Consider the following 17,076-nt stretch of genomic DNA (forward strand, 5'->3'; position numbering starts at 1 on the left):
GAGATCTCCTTTTGAGACCTATTTTGGTTTCACACCAATGTCTCCCTTGGATTTTGTCTTTGGTAAAGACATAGCGGTTGATGGACACAGTGATGTGGACAATGCAACCAAGTTCATCAAACAAATCCAAGAGATTCACCAGGCAGTACAGGTACAGCTGGAAAAGAGCCAGGCCAAGTACAAGACACGGCATGAGAAGCATCAGATGGAGCATAGTTACCACATTGGTGATCAAGTCGGGCTGTATATCAGCAAAGATAGATGCAAGGTGAAGGTAAGAAGATGAAGCCAATAAGGTATGGAACTTTCAAAATACTTAAGAAAATTGTTGAGAATTCTTTTCGCCTTGATTTACTAGCTTACATCCACATCTACTTAGTTGTTAATGTAGACAACTTGAGACTAGTTGAACCTTCATTAATTGAAGATCTCGAAGAGGAGAGTGAATTGCCTTCTATTGATGGTCTGTTTCCTGAATATCTTAATGAATTGCAGGAAGATACAGTTCTAGATAGGAAGTTGAGAACTACGCGCAGAGGGGGTGTTGAATACCTCAGGATTAGGCCCAAAGGTTCAAAGCCAAGCAGTGCGAAATGGATAGAAATTGGGCAAGCAAGTAATTAGTACCCTCACTTGATGGATGCTTAAAAATAAACTTTTGGTGGTTGAAAAGCTTTTTCAATGGGAAGGTCGTGATCCGAATTTCATCCTAAACACTCTCTAAGTTTTCATAAACTCTTTCAAATTATGCCGAAAAGATTCAAGTCTTAGAAAGATCAAGCTATCGGAAGGAATCCTCGTGACAGTTGCAATTTTTGATTAGGATGGAGCAATGAGGACCCTCGGTCGAGTGTGCAGACCACTGGCCCATGGTAACATGCACTGGCGCAAATTGGAAAAATTAGAGGCTAATTCAAGAAACATGGGTAGTTTCTGATATGTGATTAGCACTAATCGCGTATCGCAGGGCGTCCCCCTCAGTGAAGGAAAGCCCCGAAGTGCCCGGACCTGAAATGACTATGAAATGCAGAAAAGTAATTATTCAGTTTCGTGGATTCCACAAAACTGAAAGGATATTAGAAGGCCTCAAGGCGGTAAGCAGTTTCAACCAAGTCCCACCTAATGCCACACATTTAGTGACACCTGTCCCGTGGAAGAGAGAGAAAACCATTCACATCGAATGGGTAAACGTCAGGCTACCTACCCGCCTGATATGAATGACGATCGTAGGATCTGGGGGGCCCAGATCAACAGTGGAGGTGTGTCCCAATAAATGATCGGATTTGACCAGGTTATAAAGCAAGATTACATGCGATTTGAAGTCTGACATGGATGATGATTTGGAAGAGGATTCATGTTTCGCGGCGATCTTGGAGCAAACAGAAATAACGATCGTTCAAATGTGTCCAAGGAACCTGACACACTCACCCATTGTAGAATAGGTGGCCACCTCCCTGTGAAACGCTACGCAGTGATGATGACGCAGAACAGGGGAATTGAAATGGGCAAAGGCAGGAGAACCAGAACGTCAGGAAGCAGAAAAGAACCATTAGAAACCAGATTGGTTTTAAAGCCACAAACAGACAGAAGCAGAGGGAAATAGCTAGCGTAAGGAAATTAAGAGCAGAGAACAGAGAAAGTAAGTCGAGCTGAACTGCAGAGAAAAGGTAGCATCGAGATAGAGCCAGAGAGATTCAGAGAGTCTGTGCACTCCAGAGAAGGCTTGAGAGGTTCAAGTGAACTCCTTTGTATATGTCTTTCATGTATGAGTCTCAGATTGGGCTCATACTACTGTGACTAGTAGAGGTCAAGTTTCAATAAGGAGAGTGTGTGTACTCCAGTCCTACTCATCCATATCTGTTGAGTGAGGCTTAGTTTGAGCTCATTGTTGTAAGAACTCTGCTTTGAAAACACAATAGAGAGGCCACCACTGAAGGCTAGACCAGGAAACGTAGCCCGGGAGCATTGGGTGAAATCCTTATTAAATTTGTTGTATTGTATGTTTTCCTGTTGTGTTTTCCCTAACTGCTTGAATGTCTATGTATTTCACAATCTTATCGATCTGTTGCATAAAGTAACATAGGCATATACATGCACATGAGACTGTAATACCTTCAATTCTTTGTCCTGGATAAATTCCAGATCAAAATTCAGAAGGAATGTTGCCAACTACTCTATATCTAATCAAAAGACTTAAGAGAGGATTTGAACTAACAATTTCGAAAGGAACATTGCCAACTAATCTATATCCAAAGATTGGAATAAATTTAAGTATAAGAAAAATGATTTTATACCCAGATGTGGGTAGATGTTTTAATCATCAAAAATTCGCTTCCAACAACCGAATATAGAAAGTCCTTCCTACTTGTATTCAGGACAAGCTCATGTTTTGGGATTATAACAGTCAATGAATCTAATTGGAAACTTATTGGAAAATCAAAATGTAATGAATTTTCTTAGAATTAAGGACAATTTTATAGATGAAATGTAATATTGTCATACAGACAAAGAAATTTATGTAAACCAACAACTTCCAACTTAGAAATTCTAACAATATTCCCTGGACTAATAGTTTCTAAAAAAATATTGTAGCTAAACAATTATATGATTGATATGTAAACTCATCCAAAGTACATATTTTCCTACCAAGATCATCCCCGGACAGAAACCTTTATATTTGAAATTAAATCGAGCAACGTTAATTCGGTACTAAGCTGGAATTACTTTGATGGACACCGAGAATGTTTTCTATCAATTCGGCTACATCGGCCTCACCAAAGTGATCTTATGGGATATAGTAACCCGATGTAGGATCTGTCATCCAAGGCCTCTTTTTATAACCTTTATCAGACTTGTCAATGGCTTTTTTGGCTATATCCTAATTAATCCTCTATTTTCTGTTGTCAACGCTACTGTGTTGTATCCTCGCCTACAAGTGAACATCAAGTAAAAGGGAAAAACACCAAAAAAAATAGTTTTCTATTTCCAATATAAACTTCAATTTTAAAATTTTGGAGAACATTGTTGGAAGGGATTTTAGTGGCATTATGAAGGGAGCCTACATAGCCTGAATGACTAGATTTGATCCCAAATCATATCCATGCCCCCCAAATCAAGAAAGGGCACTGACATTCATATCCTTCAGATGGAAAATGGATCTCGTGACGAGGACATCCACGATCAAGAAGATAAACTTGAGAAATGATAAGAAATATATCTTCAAACTCCAATGTTGATGTTTAGAGACCAGATGAAAGGCCATTTAAATAGGCCCATCTGGAAACAAGCAATGAACTTGTTCAATTAATTTTTGCAGCAGTAAACTTATTTACAGTATTTCTTTCGTGTGGTTAGGTACATCACACACCCGTGGTGAATTCCTTTACATGTCCACTCTCCTGAACTTGGATGGAACTGGAATTTACTACCAAATTTCACAAGATGAGGGTGGGGAGCAGATTTTCAACCATTTTAAAGCCAAGGGTTTTGTGTCATGTCAGGGTGCTTGATCTCAAGCTACCTCTTCAAGAAAACCCTAGCAAAGGGATGATTGAGAAATATTACGAGCAATAATATCGATCCTGGGATACAAAGGGATTGAACCAGGGTTGCCATCGGTTTTATTGCAATTGGGACAGTGCTGATGCTGGTGGGTGAGAGGCAGAGTTCATCAATCCCACGACCAAAATGAAGCAGGGAGCCATCGTCCTTATTCAATAGCCTATAGCAGAAATTTGGCATGCAATTTTTCAATTTGAAATCCCAGGCATGAAGGTATTTGAAATCCTTGGTGCAAAAGTAGCATTGAATGCACTTAAGTTCACATATTAATTGCCTTGTGAGAGTCACAATTCTCTGACGTGCCAAAAAACAGGAGGGTTGTGGAATTGCTGGAAGATTGAAAGAATTAACAGAACAAGCAACAGATATGAATGTGACTCGTTGGCCATGTCAAATAGCTTGGGCAAACTGCAATCGAGATAATTTTGACGCCCTGTTTCTATGTGAGTATATTTGGGTATTCTATTTTATAATTTATTATATTGTTGTAGTTTTTTTGACCTGCTATGTTTTTTCGTTCTCTATTTCTATGTTTCCTATCGAGCACGGGGAGATTCTCCTTATGCTGGCATAGGTGAGTAGTTATGATTATTTTTTGTAATGGGGATTATATGAGGGTTTCTAAGTGTGGTCTCTACTTGTAGATGTTCTTTTACGGTAAAGAGAAACACAGTGCCAAGGGAGATGTATGAAAAAGATATAGAGTTTGAGTAAATAATGTTGTTATTTTTTTCTAAATAAAATAAAAAACAAAACTTCTTTCCATATATACTTATGGTATTAAATTAAACTTCTTTCCATATATACTTATGGTATTAAATTTATAATTTCAATGGCTCATTTATGTTTCTATATCTACTTACATTTGTTTTTTTAGTTGAGTGTAAACTACACAAACAATGAGTCATAGAATTGTTAAATTTTTTAAACAAACAATGAGTGAGAGAGTTGTTAAAGTTTTTAAACAACTAAACTTTGGTTACATTTTAATATTTTATGGATGTTTTTTTCCCAACTTGGGAGAACATGTTGGAAATATTATCTTATATACCATTTAAGGAATTTGTTTAAAAATATATATTATTTTTTTAAAACTATTATGATTAATGTCTTATGTTAAAATTTAAGTTTTCTCAAATGTTTATTATTATTATTATTATTTTATGTTAATTTTAAATTTTGATAAATATCTTATACTTAATTTTTTTAAAATCTATTTAAATTAAATAATATTTTAATACAATGATTTTAATTAATAATCACTTTTAAATATTAAATGATACAAAATGGGCACAGTAAACATCAAGAATTGGGTCTTCCATTTCCCTAATATGCCCTTCCTGTTGTTGGCGATTATGGGATTCATTTAATTGGTACAATTGAGATTTGGTCAATTGGTTCTCCACCTAGATTTTCAACTTGGTCCCAACCTGGTGGTGCATATACGACTAGGTAGGGATTTATGCATTGTCTATCTGGTTTACTAATTAAAATCATGCCCAACCCAAAAGTGTATGGTTTCCCTCGTAAAAAACTTCATGATTCACTTAGCATATGCTTTCCTCATAAAGCACTCCATGATGCACTTATTCAAATGCTCCATATAATGTTTGAGGCTTAGCCTCCAGACTGGGTAGCTCCATATAAGGTTTCCTGACTCACACCTTCTCAAGTTAACAGATTAATTTGTTGGTTTCTTAATGACACTGGGAATGCAGAGGGCATGGAGATATGTGGTGTTTCTAAGCAACAAATTAATATGTTTCTTTTGAATGGAAGTGGGAATGTGGAGAGCATGGAGACATGTGGTCTTTCTAAGCTTCAAAGGCTCAGATGTTAGGAAAGGCTTCATAGATCATCTCTACATATCCCTCACAACTACCAAAGAAATTTGTGTGTTCAATGATTTCCATCAACTAACAAAATGGGAGGATATGAATACGACCATAAACCATGCCATTGAATGCAATATTTTCTCCCCAGACTACGCATCCTCGGTGTAGTGCCTCAACTAAGTGTCCTAGGTGCACATGTGAGCCATCTCGTTGTTTTACGAAATGGCTCCTGTTTTATCTGGAAGCCCATTTTCCAAGGCATTCCAGCACCACAAGATATTGAAGGATGGAAAGGTGATCTATGTCTAATATGTGAGGTTGGACACTGTAAAACAAAATGGTTGGCTGGAAAATAACTATCCTAAAAAAAAAATCACTCCTATCCATGAGCATTCTAGAAAATCTGACAATCTAATTAAGTAACTTCATTAACACACACACGCACACACACACACACACACACACACACACACTATAATTCCACTAGGCTATGGATTCTGAAGATTTAACTGGATAACACATCAAATTTTAGAGGAGTCTCATAGGGCAAGCTAGGTTGTACTAATTAGATATTTCATAAATTTAAATGGATTATGAGAGAGCAGAAATGTAATATTCAGTAGAAATTAAGGAGCAATTAAGAATTCCTTAATTTGACTTTAGAGAAAACATGAAAATTACTAACATCCAGAATAGGGTGCTCTATGTAACATGTCCTATTCATCACAGTTTTTGTTAGGTAATTGATAGTTTCAAAAATAATAGAGAAAGAAAAACAATGTTTAAACACATAAACTAAAGAAACACATCACCATTTTGTACACCACATGAATCCTGTGAAAATTTCCTTGTATTATTGATTCTTCCAGAAACTTCAAAAATTACAATTTGCAGAGGAAATTATATTCAGAAATCAACCCTTAATACTTCAAACGCTGAAGTATTAATGCAAATAATTACAAAATCATTGTCTCAACCGATAGTGTATTATTCTCCTTATTCTAAACAATACAATTTATCTTTGGCAGAAAAATAGGCAATGTAGACAACTGCATGGGAAGGTGGCTCTATTTTGGTGGATTCAGTTGATGAATCAGCCTCAAAACTGTGTTGCGTTGATGTGCTGGCTATTATGTTGGCTGTTGTGCTAGCTATTATTTTTATTGCATCCAAATTACCCTTTAATCTAGTAAATCACAACGTTATTCCCACCTTTTTTCATCTGGCATGGTTAATTTAATTACCCTCCGATAAATCTCATGAGTCATCAACCCCAGTATATTTTGCAAAAGTTGGCTTCGTTGTAAAAACATGTTTTGCCTCATTTTGGATGTAGAAGTCATTTTCCATGGTTTCTAAAAATTCTTTGGCTATCATACTACCTTTTATGCCACTGAACTTGACACTGCTTCTAGCCATTTCCTTCATCTTTAGAACATAATCTTCCTAAGTGATCAATTTATCATTTAACACATATACGTTGGAAAGTCCTTTCTGGATTAATGTTTCAATTCTGTTGTAAAACTTGTTCACTCCTAGATATAGTGTTTCACATCTTTCCTCCAATTTATCAATGATGTTCCTTTTAGTCAAAACTTTCTTGACTTCCAAAATAGTGGCAATCCTATCACTAATTCCTAATTCTTCAAGTTCATATTTTTTCTTTGAATTCAAGAATTTGATAATTTCGAAGGCTTCTATGGGCATATCTCCCAACTTCTCCCTTACTTGAACAATGGTTTCTATGGCCTATTCTATCAATTCTTTCTATTAAAAAATGGTTTGGATAGGATGGCCAAATCTCATTCATAGAGTCCAAAATATCCATCCAAATAGTTTCCCTGCCTTGGGCCAAGGTATGACCAATTGATGTATCCTTTTCTACCTTTTGCCATCTCTCTAACAGTCTCTGTGATTTCTTCACTTTAGTAAGATGAGAAGCTTCTATGATTTCTGCACTTTAGTAAGACGAGAAGCTTCAACTTTGGCTTTCTTTTATTCTAGAGCTTTGAGATTCCCATGAAATGTCTTGATCTCTTCTAACTAGATTGACATGTTCTCCAGTGTCTTTGTCACTTGTTCAACACTTACAGTATGAATGGAAGAATTAGCTACAATGGTTGTTCCTATTTTTGGGAGCTGAGTGATGGGTATGGCATCTAGTGGGACTATGGCCATCTTCTGACTCTGTTCTTTCTCTTTTATCATCTTTTCCATTTCTACCTCCATCTACATGATCTATATATTCTTCACTATGATCAGCTTCATCATATCAGACTTCTGTGTTTCATCCTCTTCAATGTCTTTGGTTAGGGGATCCTCTGTGGCTAGCAATTTTAGTTTCTTTCTCAATGCTACAATATCCAAATTTTTCATCCTGATGACCTCCTCTGCAACATTTATATATTTAGGATCATATCTTATCTTGATTAACAAATCTTCCAAATATTTGATCCTATTATCCTTTGCTAAGGAGGATACCTTTTCCATTTTCAACTGACACTGAATGTTGGTGAATGAAACTTACAAATTGGACAATGACATTGTAGTATTAGTTAATGTAGAAGAAATCATCTCACTAGTCTTCTTATGCATCTCCATTTGATCAATGGGATGGATATCTTTGGTGTTGAACTCAAATGTAGTACTCTTGTAGTCTGCTAATGTTTTTGGATGTGGAATTTGGGTCTCAAGAAAGGCCATATGCATCTTTCAATGTGCTGTGTCAAAAACTGATAACAATAAACTCTATGAGTTGGAGTTCTACTTCCAAAAGTGATTGTAGGTACTGCTCTTAAGATTATCATTCTTAAGTTTAATCTCTCTGTACCTATCAAAAACAATCTTCTCCTTCTCTCCTTAGAAATTCTGTGAATCTAGCTCTGTTTCGTTTTGACCTTGTGATGCTGAAGCTCCAATAGTAGATGTAACAAATTTTCTTCTTGTAGATGGTGAATCTATAATTATAATGGTAGCATGATCTTCTGTCTTCTTTTCAACATCTATCCTAAGAGTCAATTTTTCCCTTTTTCTGTAACTGATCTTGAACTCTTTGGCCTCTCTACCTGTGATTGATGATGATCCCTCCTCTCTTTGTATTTTAATCATTTTCTCTTGAGGAGTGGAGTCTGTAAACTTGAAGTAGAAAACAGTTGTTCTTCATCTTCCTACAAAGTATTCTTTGTCTATTCCAACTGATTTGTATACTTTTCTATCTAAGGCATGGAGGTATGGATGTGGGGAGTAGTTTTGTTTTCTACTCTTAGCTTGGAAATGATACCCCAAGGGTCATAACACAATGTAAAAATCAGGATAAATTTCATCTCTTTAATAAGTCTGTCTACTTCTTCTCCTATTGTCCTTGTATTGCATATGAATGGGCCCACCTGTGTCTTTGTGTGAAACTGCGACTTCTTATTTGCCACCACAAAATGAATGTCATCAGAATTTAACATTTGTCTGATGTATTCCAGGGCAAAAATACTCATGGGGAGGTATTTAGGGAGTCTGTATGGTGCCAATTCGCATCCATAAACTCTGATTTCTATGTAGTTTTGGTATAAATACCAATCTCCACCCTTTGCCTGATCTATTAGATGTAAAATTCTTTTGATATATTCACTGATTCTGGGCTGTATTGAGTTGTTTAGGATGTTCATTATTGGGTGAACAAACTCTTCAATAAATTGTTTGTATGAGAATTCTTGTTGCTCCTTCATGACCAATGCAGTCCACAAAATCACAAGTTGCCAGTGTCCTTCATCATCTAACTTCTACATAGAAAAGCTAAACCTGTCTACTTGATAATAAAGGAATTTGTAGATTAAAATGTAAGTGTAATTAAACACCTTCTCTGTTGGAAATTTTAGAAACTGTTCATGAAGGATATCAGCCAAGAATTGACCGAAATTGAATAAAATGGATGGTCCACTGTCTGTGGAAAATATGCAAAGTAAACCTAGAATGGGCTCATCTACCCACTGATCAAAATAATAACCCAAAATTTATGAAATTATGGATATATTTTGTTTAGCTAATTAGGGAAGATAGAGGAAGGGTATGGAGGGTTCATCTTGGGTAATTGGGTATTTTTAGGCAAGAAGATCTCAAACATTTTGGATCTTGTAGCAAAATCAATCTTCTGATAAAGTTAAGTGAAGGCTTCTAAGGAGAAAGGGGCACTATTTTCCACAGGGGGAGACATCATCATCTGGTTTATGGATTGGCCGGTAATTGTAAACAGCATGTCACCAGATGGGGCCATAATAGCTCTTTGGCCAGGGACATAATAGGCTTGACATTTTGTGGTGAATTTATGGGCTTGGAAGGTCATATGGAAGATATAATGAGGAAGATTGGACTCTTAGAGTCCAATTTCATCAGTTTTGTCTGCATGCTTGTCCTCCAACTAATAGTATAGCTCTAACAACTCACAATCACACTGGGTTTCACTAATTCGATAATCCCTATCAGTGAAAGTAACGTGATCTAAAATATGGAGGGAGGGATCAATGGATTGACATGTTTATTCTAGGTTTTTCTCTTTGGAGGCGCGATTAGATCAGATAAAAGTAATAGTAAATGACATGATAGCTTACCAGGAAAAGTTTGAAGCAATGAGTTGTTAGGGAAGGAAATAGAGGGTTGTCAATTCTAATCTAGTCTCATTGCAACACTGCTTTGAAAATGATTTCTTATCAAAACTGTGAATTACAAAGAATGAGCAATGAAAGAGAGAAAGGCGATGGTTTGAAAGATTTTAAACAACGTTGGGAAGTTCTGTCGGAGGTGGCATGGGACCGTTAAGTTTGAACTGTTACCAGGAAGACAAATTGAATGTCGAACAATTATTTTTTCCAGGAGAACAATTAAATGGGCAACAATGAGGCGATGTGGTGGGAGATGAGTGGGGGAGGTGACGAAGTAGGTACATGGTAAGAGGATGAGGGGAAGGTGGGTTTGAAGGGAGTATAGGGTGGTAAGCAGTATTGGCTGGGGCGAGTGCGAAATGATGAGAAGGTGACACACTAGGATGGGCCCAGCGGGGGAAAACTGCCTTTTCATACCCACCCTCTCGCCCCGATGGCAAAGGTACAATGGAGAGTGGGAACGAAATAAAATAAGGGTTAGGGATCATGAGGGGTAGATGATCTTGATGCTCTGACAGCAGCATCCATTAACTTTATACGGAAAACTAACTTTTTCCATATGCACCTTTATTTCTTGCTTTTGGAGTTAGGATAAAGGTTAGAAATAAAAGAACATGTAAATATACTTTATCCCATTGTGCCCTTTTTACAATGTTACTAAACTTAGGATAAAAGGAACATAGGCATATATTTATAAAACTAAATTATTTCTACCTACCCTTTAACTAAACTAACATTTTGATTCTTCTAAGGGTGTGCACTTAGACTAGAAAACCTGCATTATTTTCTTTTATGAAAAAAGGAAAAACTATATAAATATTATCACTTATTTATCCTATTGATTCAGATTAAATAGTTGAATCAATGTCATTTTCTACCTAACTACAGATTTACCAAGATTAAACTGTTTGGAAAATATTTATTCTCTAGTTTAATTTACAGAATTTTAAACATGTTTAACCATGATTATACTACATGATTAAACAAATAACTAGTCATTGTGGCATTTTAAACAAGCTACACAAAACCTTTATTTATCAATGATGAAGAAATCTATCTATCAATAGTGGAATTTAGAATTGCAACACTTTCACTATTATTTGTTTTTCTTTTTCTTTTGATGGGGTTCTATCTTTTATTCTCTTTCAATATTTTTTTTTTCCTCTTTCTTTTTTTATTTATACCCTCTTTTCATTTTTATTCTATTTTTCTTTTATTTGGAAATCATTCACAGATTGAAATTATTTACAATATAAGATTCCTGAGATGAAATACTCAATCAGCTTGCGATCCTATAAATTATAGGACCCTAACAGTGGCTCCAGCTGGGGATGGCACTCTCCTTGTGAGGTGCTAAGAACATTTGATCAGTAGCCTTGAGTGTTCCATTTCAGCAATATCCACCCTTGATTTCTTTTGTTGTAGAAGTAATTATGGAAACATATCAATGGAAGATTAGGGCCCTCTCCATGGGTTTCAACTTCTGTCAATAGGTCACCTAATCAAAACACTAAATACAACTATATTTACAATGATTTGATGCTCAAAAACTTGTATTGCTAAGAGAAATAGTGCTTTAGCATTCTGCCATTCATAGGTGGACCAAGAATTTTTGTTCCATCTATATTCTTGAGAAAAATGCATTGTGTCCTCTTAAAGCATCAATGGTGTAAGTTCCTGTCCATAGATTGTCAAATTTTCCATGCTTTCCATTGTCCTCTCTTTTGGAATCCCGCTTTAAAACTCTATCACCCAAAGTGAAATCGTCTACTTTATTTCTTCTATCAAAAATATTTTTGATATTCTCTTGAATGACTGGAACTTTATTATAGACTTCTTCCTTGGATTTTTGCAATTGAATATTCTGTGTCATTAGGATCAACCTGCAATTCCTTAATTATCTTCATAACTGGAATTCCCAACGAGGATGGGAAAAAAACATCCATCCTATAAACTGATTGGTATGGTGACATGCCAATTGATTTCTTTTTTGTGAGCCTATCATCCCAAAGTGCATTTATCAATTTGTTGTGACATGACTTTTTATTCTATTCTAACATCTTTTTAATAATGTTTACCAAAATCTTATTTGAATATTCATCCAAACCATTACCCTGTGGGTAATAAGCAGTTGAATGTCCCAAAGTAATATGATACTTATTGCAGAAGTCTACAATTTTCTTGGATTTAAAAGTTGTAGCATTATCTATAATGAGCGTGTTGGAACATCCAAATCTAGACAGGATATTGGTTTTTATAAATTTGATAATAACAGCATCAGTAGTCAGTCTGGAAGGTGTGGCCTCAATCCATTTGGTGAAGTAGTAAATAGCTATGAGGATCCATTTATGTTGGGCAGACGATGGTGGATGGATTTCTCCAATGAAATCCAATCCCCATTGTTGGAAAGGACTTTCAACAGATATGGGTTTTAGAGGGAGAGGAAATAGTTTTCTTTTTTCCATCAAATATTTGTCATTTATGGCAAGAGGTTACCTTCTTATGAAAATCAGGGAAGATGGTAGGTGAGTAGAAGCCAACTGTAAGGATCTTATTATCAATGGTTTTCCATTATATATGTCCACCACAATCATCTTCATGGAATTCCTGCATTGTTCTTTCTACATCATCTTTCAATAGACATTTTAGTAAAACACCACCAACATATTTCCAATATAAAATATTATCTATGATGCAAAATTTCACTACTTTTATCTTTAGAAATCTAACCTTTGTCTTAGTTAAACCAGGAGGAGAATTTAAATTGAATAAAACAAAAATGAGGTTTGCATACCTGGGTTAGGTCATAAAAGCCTCATCTAATTGTGGAGTCGCCTTCTCCTCTTTATCATCTAATGCAACTACAAAGTTGATATCCAATGCATTAAAGTTAGATTCAGCTATAAATTTTTCTAACCCTTGTCCTTTTATAAGCTTTGTGGGCTTTATTTCCATGTCATACTCAAGAATGATTGCAATCCATTTGCCTCTTTTACCATTTGGTCCATTTTGGGTTAAAATATCTTTAACCACAACATTTGGTACATAAGAAATTGTGAGAATGGAGGATGTAGACCCTGAAATCTTTGATTTATTTTATTAATGCAAAGATTTGTTTTTCCATTATATTATATTTGATTGCAACATCCCCTAAATCCTTCTTGAAGAAAACAATGGTCTGTTCAAATCCATCATTGTTTTTCTATAAAAGGAAAACTGCAAAAATGTGTTTAGAAGAAAATGAAAAGATTATAAAATCCTTAGTGAAATCTGGACTGATAGGACTTGTGCTTTTGTTCATGCTTGTTTAACTTGATCAAATTATTTCCTAGCCTCAATGTTCCATCTGATTCCTGAGTCTTTTTTCAGCATATTTGTCATGTTTATGAGAAGTTCTACAAGGTTACAGATGAATCTTCTTAGGAATTTTATTCTGCCAATAAATTATCGAAGTTCCTTAATGTTTCTAGGATGGTTGATATTCAGAATGGCGTCAATCCTTTTGGGATCAATTTTGATACCTTCCTTAGAGATGATATGATCGAGACATTTTCCCTCTTCAAGGCCAAACAATGTTTCCTTAGGATTTAGTGAAATTCCAAACCTTCTGTATTTATCAAATACTCTTCTCAGATGTAATAAATGTTCTTCATCAGTTTTGGAATAAATAGTAATGTCATCTAGATAAATCACAATAAACCTACCAATTTCATCAGCAACAACAATATCCATTTCTCTTTGAAATGTGGCTCCAACATTCATTAACCCAAAAGGAATCTTCACATACATGAAGGTACCCCATGGAGTAGTAAAGGTTGTTTTATCTTGATCATCATGGTGAACTAAAACTTGATTATAACCTGAGAAACCATCTAATAAAGAAATCCTAGAAGATCCAACTACCTTCTGTAGAATATGATCCATTTTTGTTAATGGGTAGTTGTCTTTTAAGGAAAATTTATTAAGGTTTCTAAACTCTATGGATAATCTGATTTCACTAGTTTTATTCCTTGTCGGCACTATGTTGGAAACCAATTTAGAGTACCTAAGAGGAACTATGATTTTAGAGTCATACTTTCTTTTAATTTCTTTCTCAATTAAAGGCATCAATACTGGATTTATTCTTTGAAGTTTTTGTTTAAATGGTGTCTGATCCTCTTTGCTTGGAATTTTATTTTGTATAATCTCTGTATCATAAGTTTTTAGATCTTCATAGCTCCAGGTAGAAACAACACTGAATTCCTTGAATAAAGCAATGTATTTTTGTTTTTTGGCAGTTGGGAGTGATTTGGACAGTTTTATGATTTTATGATATTTTTCACTGCCTATGTTGCAATATTCTACTGTTGCTCCTATGGGCTCAATCTTAGGACTCTTAGCCACATTATTGAAATCAAATCATTCTTCCAGTGGAACTAGACCTCTAGGTAAAATGTTATTCTTTAACTTAAATGTTTCAAACTCTTCTTTTTTCTGGCTCTATCTCAAGCAATTCTAATTTATTTACAACTTTATTTATGTTTATATTTACATTTGATTTTTCTAACTGCCTTTCTAGATTAGAATGTACAACTATTTGATTTTCTAATTCAGATACCAAGTCTATAATATTATCTTCAAATTCATCCTTAGATTGCAGAAAGTTTTCAAATTGTTTATCATTGCAAAAGACTTGCCAATACTTCATGTTATCTAGTATAGTTGGCCAATGTTTTACTTCCAATGTATACTATCGATTAGGGTAAGGCATTTTACAAGAGATAGCTGAAAATCTATACTATTTGTAATTTTCTAGGAATTGCAAAAAAGTCATGTTCAACAAAACTCTCTAGAAAATCGATCACATTATTTCTATATGCTTTGGTGTTTAGCTGAATACTCTAATTTTTTTTATAATTAACTCAACATCCCCTTGAATGGAGATTCTCTTGGCACCCAATTTTTTTAACAATTACAATCCTAATATAAGGGCTTCATACTCGGCTATGTTATTGGTACATTGAAAATCGAGCTTGTTTGAATGACCTTCATCATGATTGTTTCATGTGTTTACCACCTACACTCCTGCTCCAGAACCATCTTTGCTACAAGAGACATCAAAGCTCATGCTCCAAAGAGGTTCAAGAACATTGTTTGGTTCTATTATTTTGGTTTGGTTTGGATCTCTTTTAGAAATATTAGTTTTTTCTTTGATCAGCTAAGTGTTGATGTCTCCATCATTATAAAGAATGAAAGAGTCTAAATCTAAGTGGACAGAGTAAAGAGGATAGTTGTGAGGCTTATCTTAACTACTCACCATGAATTTAATCAAAGTTTCCCTATATAATCTTCTTTGCTTACCAAAAACTCGCATGGTGGAAAAGATCATAACCTTCTGTAGGGTACGTTGTAATTTCACTCCCCATGAGAGTGACAACATGCCATACTTAGGGGGAATATCTGCAACCACTATGTCCATTACTAGATTTTTCACTGGGATTTGAGCTAAAGTAACACATATGTCTTTGATGAGACCTAGACATCTTACTTTGCTGTAATCAAAGGAATATAATTATTTATAAGGTATGGTAATGTCAAGTCTTAGCTTCTCCATTACAACTTTAGGCAGTAAATTGTGGGAAGCACCTGAATCTAACATATCATTATGAAGAACCTTATCATGAATATTTAGGCTAACTTAGAGTGGAGGAACTCCTCCTTCCTGTGGTTTTCCCTCAACTTACAGCCCAAATAAGAGTTCAGGATGGTCATCATTCAAATTTACAAAGTTTTTGTTTTCCCCCATGTTTATATCTTTCATCACTTGAGGTCTATACATACTGTTGTTCATTAAATTTGTTAGTGGAATAGGAATTTTTAGGTTTTCTAATTATTCTCAATGTAAAATAATGTTTGAACCTTAATTAGGTTAGGAAGATCAGATTGATCTATAGTTTCTTTTGATAGAGTCTCTTTTCGCTGACTTGTGGTTGGAATATCAGTTTGAGTAGTTTTAGAAACACTTTCAACTATCTTTTCGCCATGATTATCAATAGTCTTCTTAGGAAAACTATCTGTGGTTTTCCTAGGATTTGTTTCAAAGGATTTTTTAGTAGGATTCTCAAAGTTTTTGATGTTGAGAGTGTCTACATTATTTTTTCTCCTAAGGTTATACCTCCTATGGACTTCCATGATGGCATTTTCAAAACCTTGTTGATATTCATCTGATTCCTCAGAGTTAAGGTAAGTTTGAGTTAGGAGGAAAATTTCTTGCTCCTCTTGAGTGACAAAAATAGTTTCATCATCATTTATTCCCATCATATCTATTTAAATGTCATCTAAATATTTAATAATATTACCCTCATCATCAATATGGTTTTCTTGAAAAGGAGGCCGAGCATACTAGTCTGGCCCCTTTTGTTCTCATTGTTTGATTTGGGGAACATTCCTTCTTAAGTTTTGTTTCTATTTTGAGGAGCATTTTGGTTTTCTTTAATTTGAGCTTGATCATTTACGTTTACTCTTTGCATAATATTTTCCACTACCTTCACTAGGTTATCAATTTTATGATCAGAGGCAGAAGTGGAAGACTCTTCTTCAATGGTAACCTTGTGTTCATATTTTAGTTTTTCCTTCTTGGCTAAGATGTTAGCTTCAAGTTTTACAGCATTGGTTTGCATTTCTTCCAAAGTTTCCATGCCCCTCTCTCTAAGTTGTTATTCCATGTCTACATGAAAACCATCAGGAAAATCATTTAAAGCTAGGCTAGGGGAGGGCATGATGTCCATTGGAATTACATTGTAAACAATATTAAACCATTCATAGTATTCCTCCACAGTTTCACTTATCTTTATTTTCAGTCTTTTGTATTCCTTCAGGAGTTGAAGTGGATTTTTCTTGATTTCCCATCTAGCTAAGAAATTTTGATGGAATGCATGAAGGTTGGCTATACTTCCTGCAAGTAAATTCCTAAACCATTTTTTGACATCACCTCCTAAACTTTGAGCAAACAATCTCATTTTTACATCAACCTCATCTACTTCCTGAAGCTT

Source organism: Pinus tabuliformis, chromosome X (genome assembly GCF_031772625.1).
Source record: "Pinus tabuliformis cultivar Carrire ecotype Pingquan chromosome X, CPIR1, whole genome shotgun sequence".
NCBI lineage: Eukaryota > Viridiplantae > Streptophyta > Pinopsida > Pinales > Pinaceae > Pinus > Pinus tabuliformis.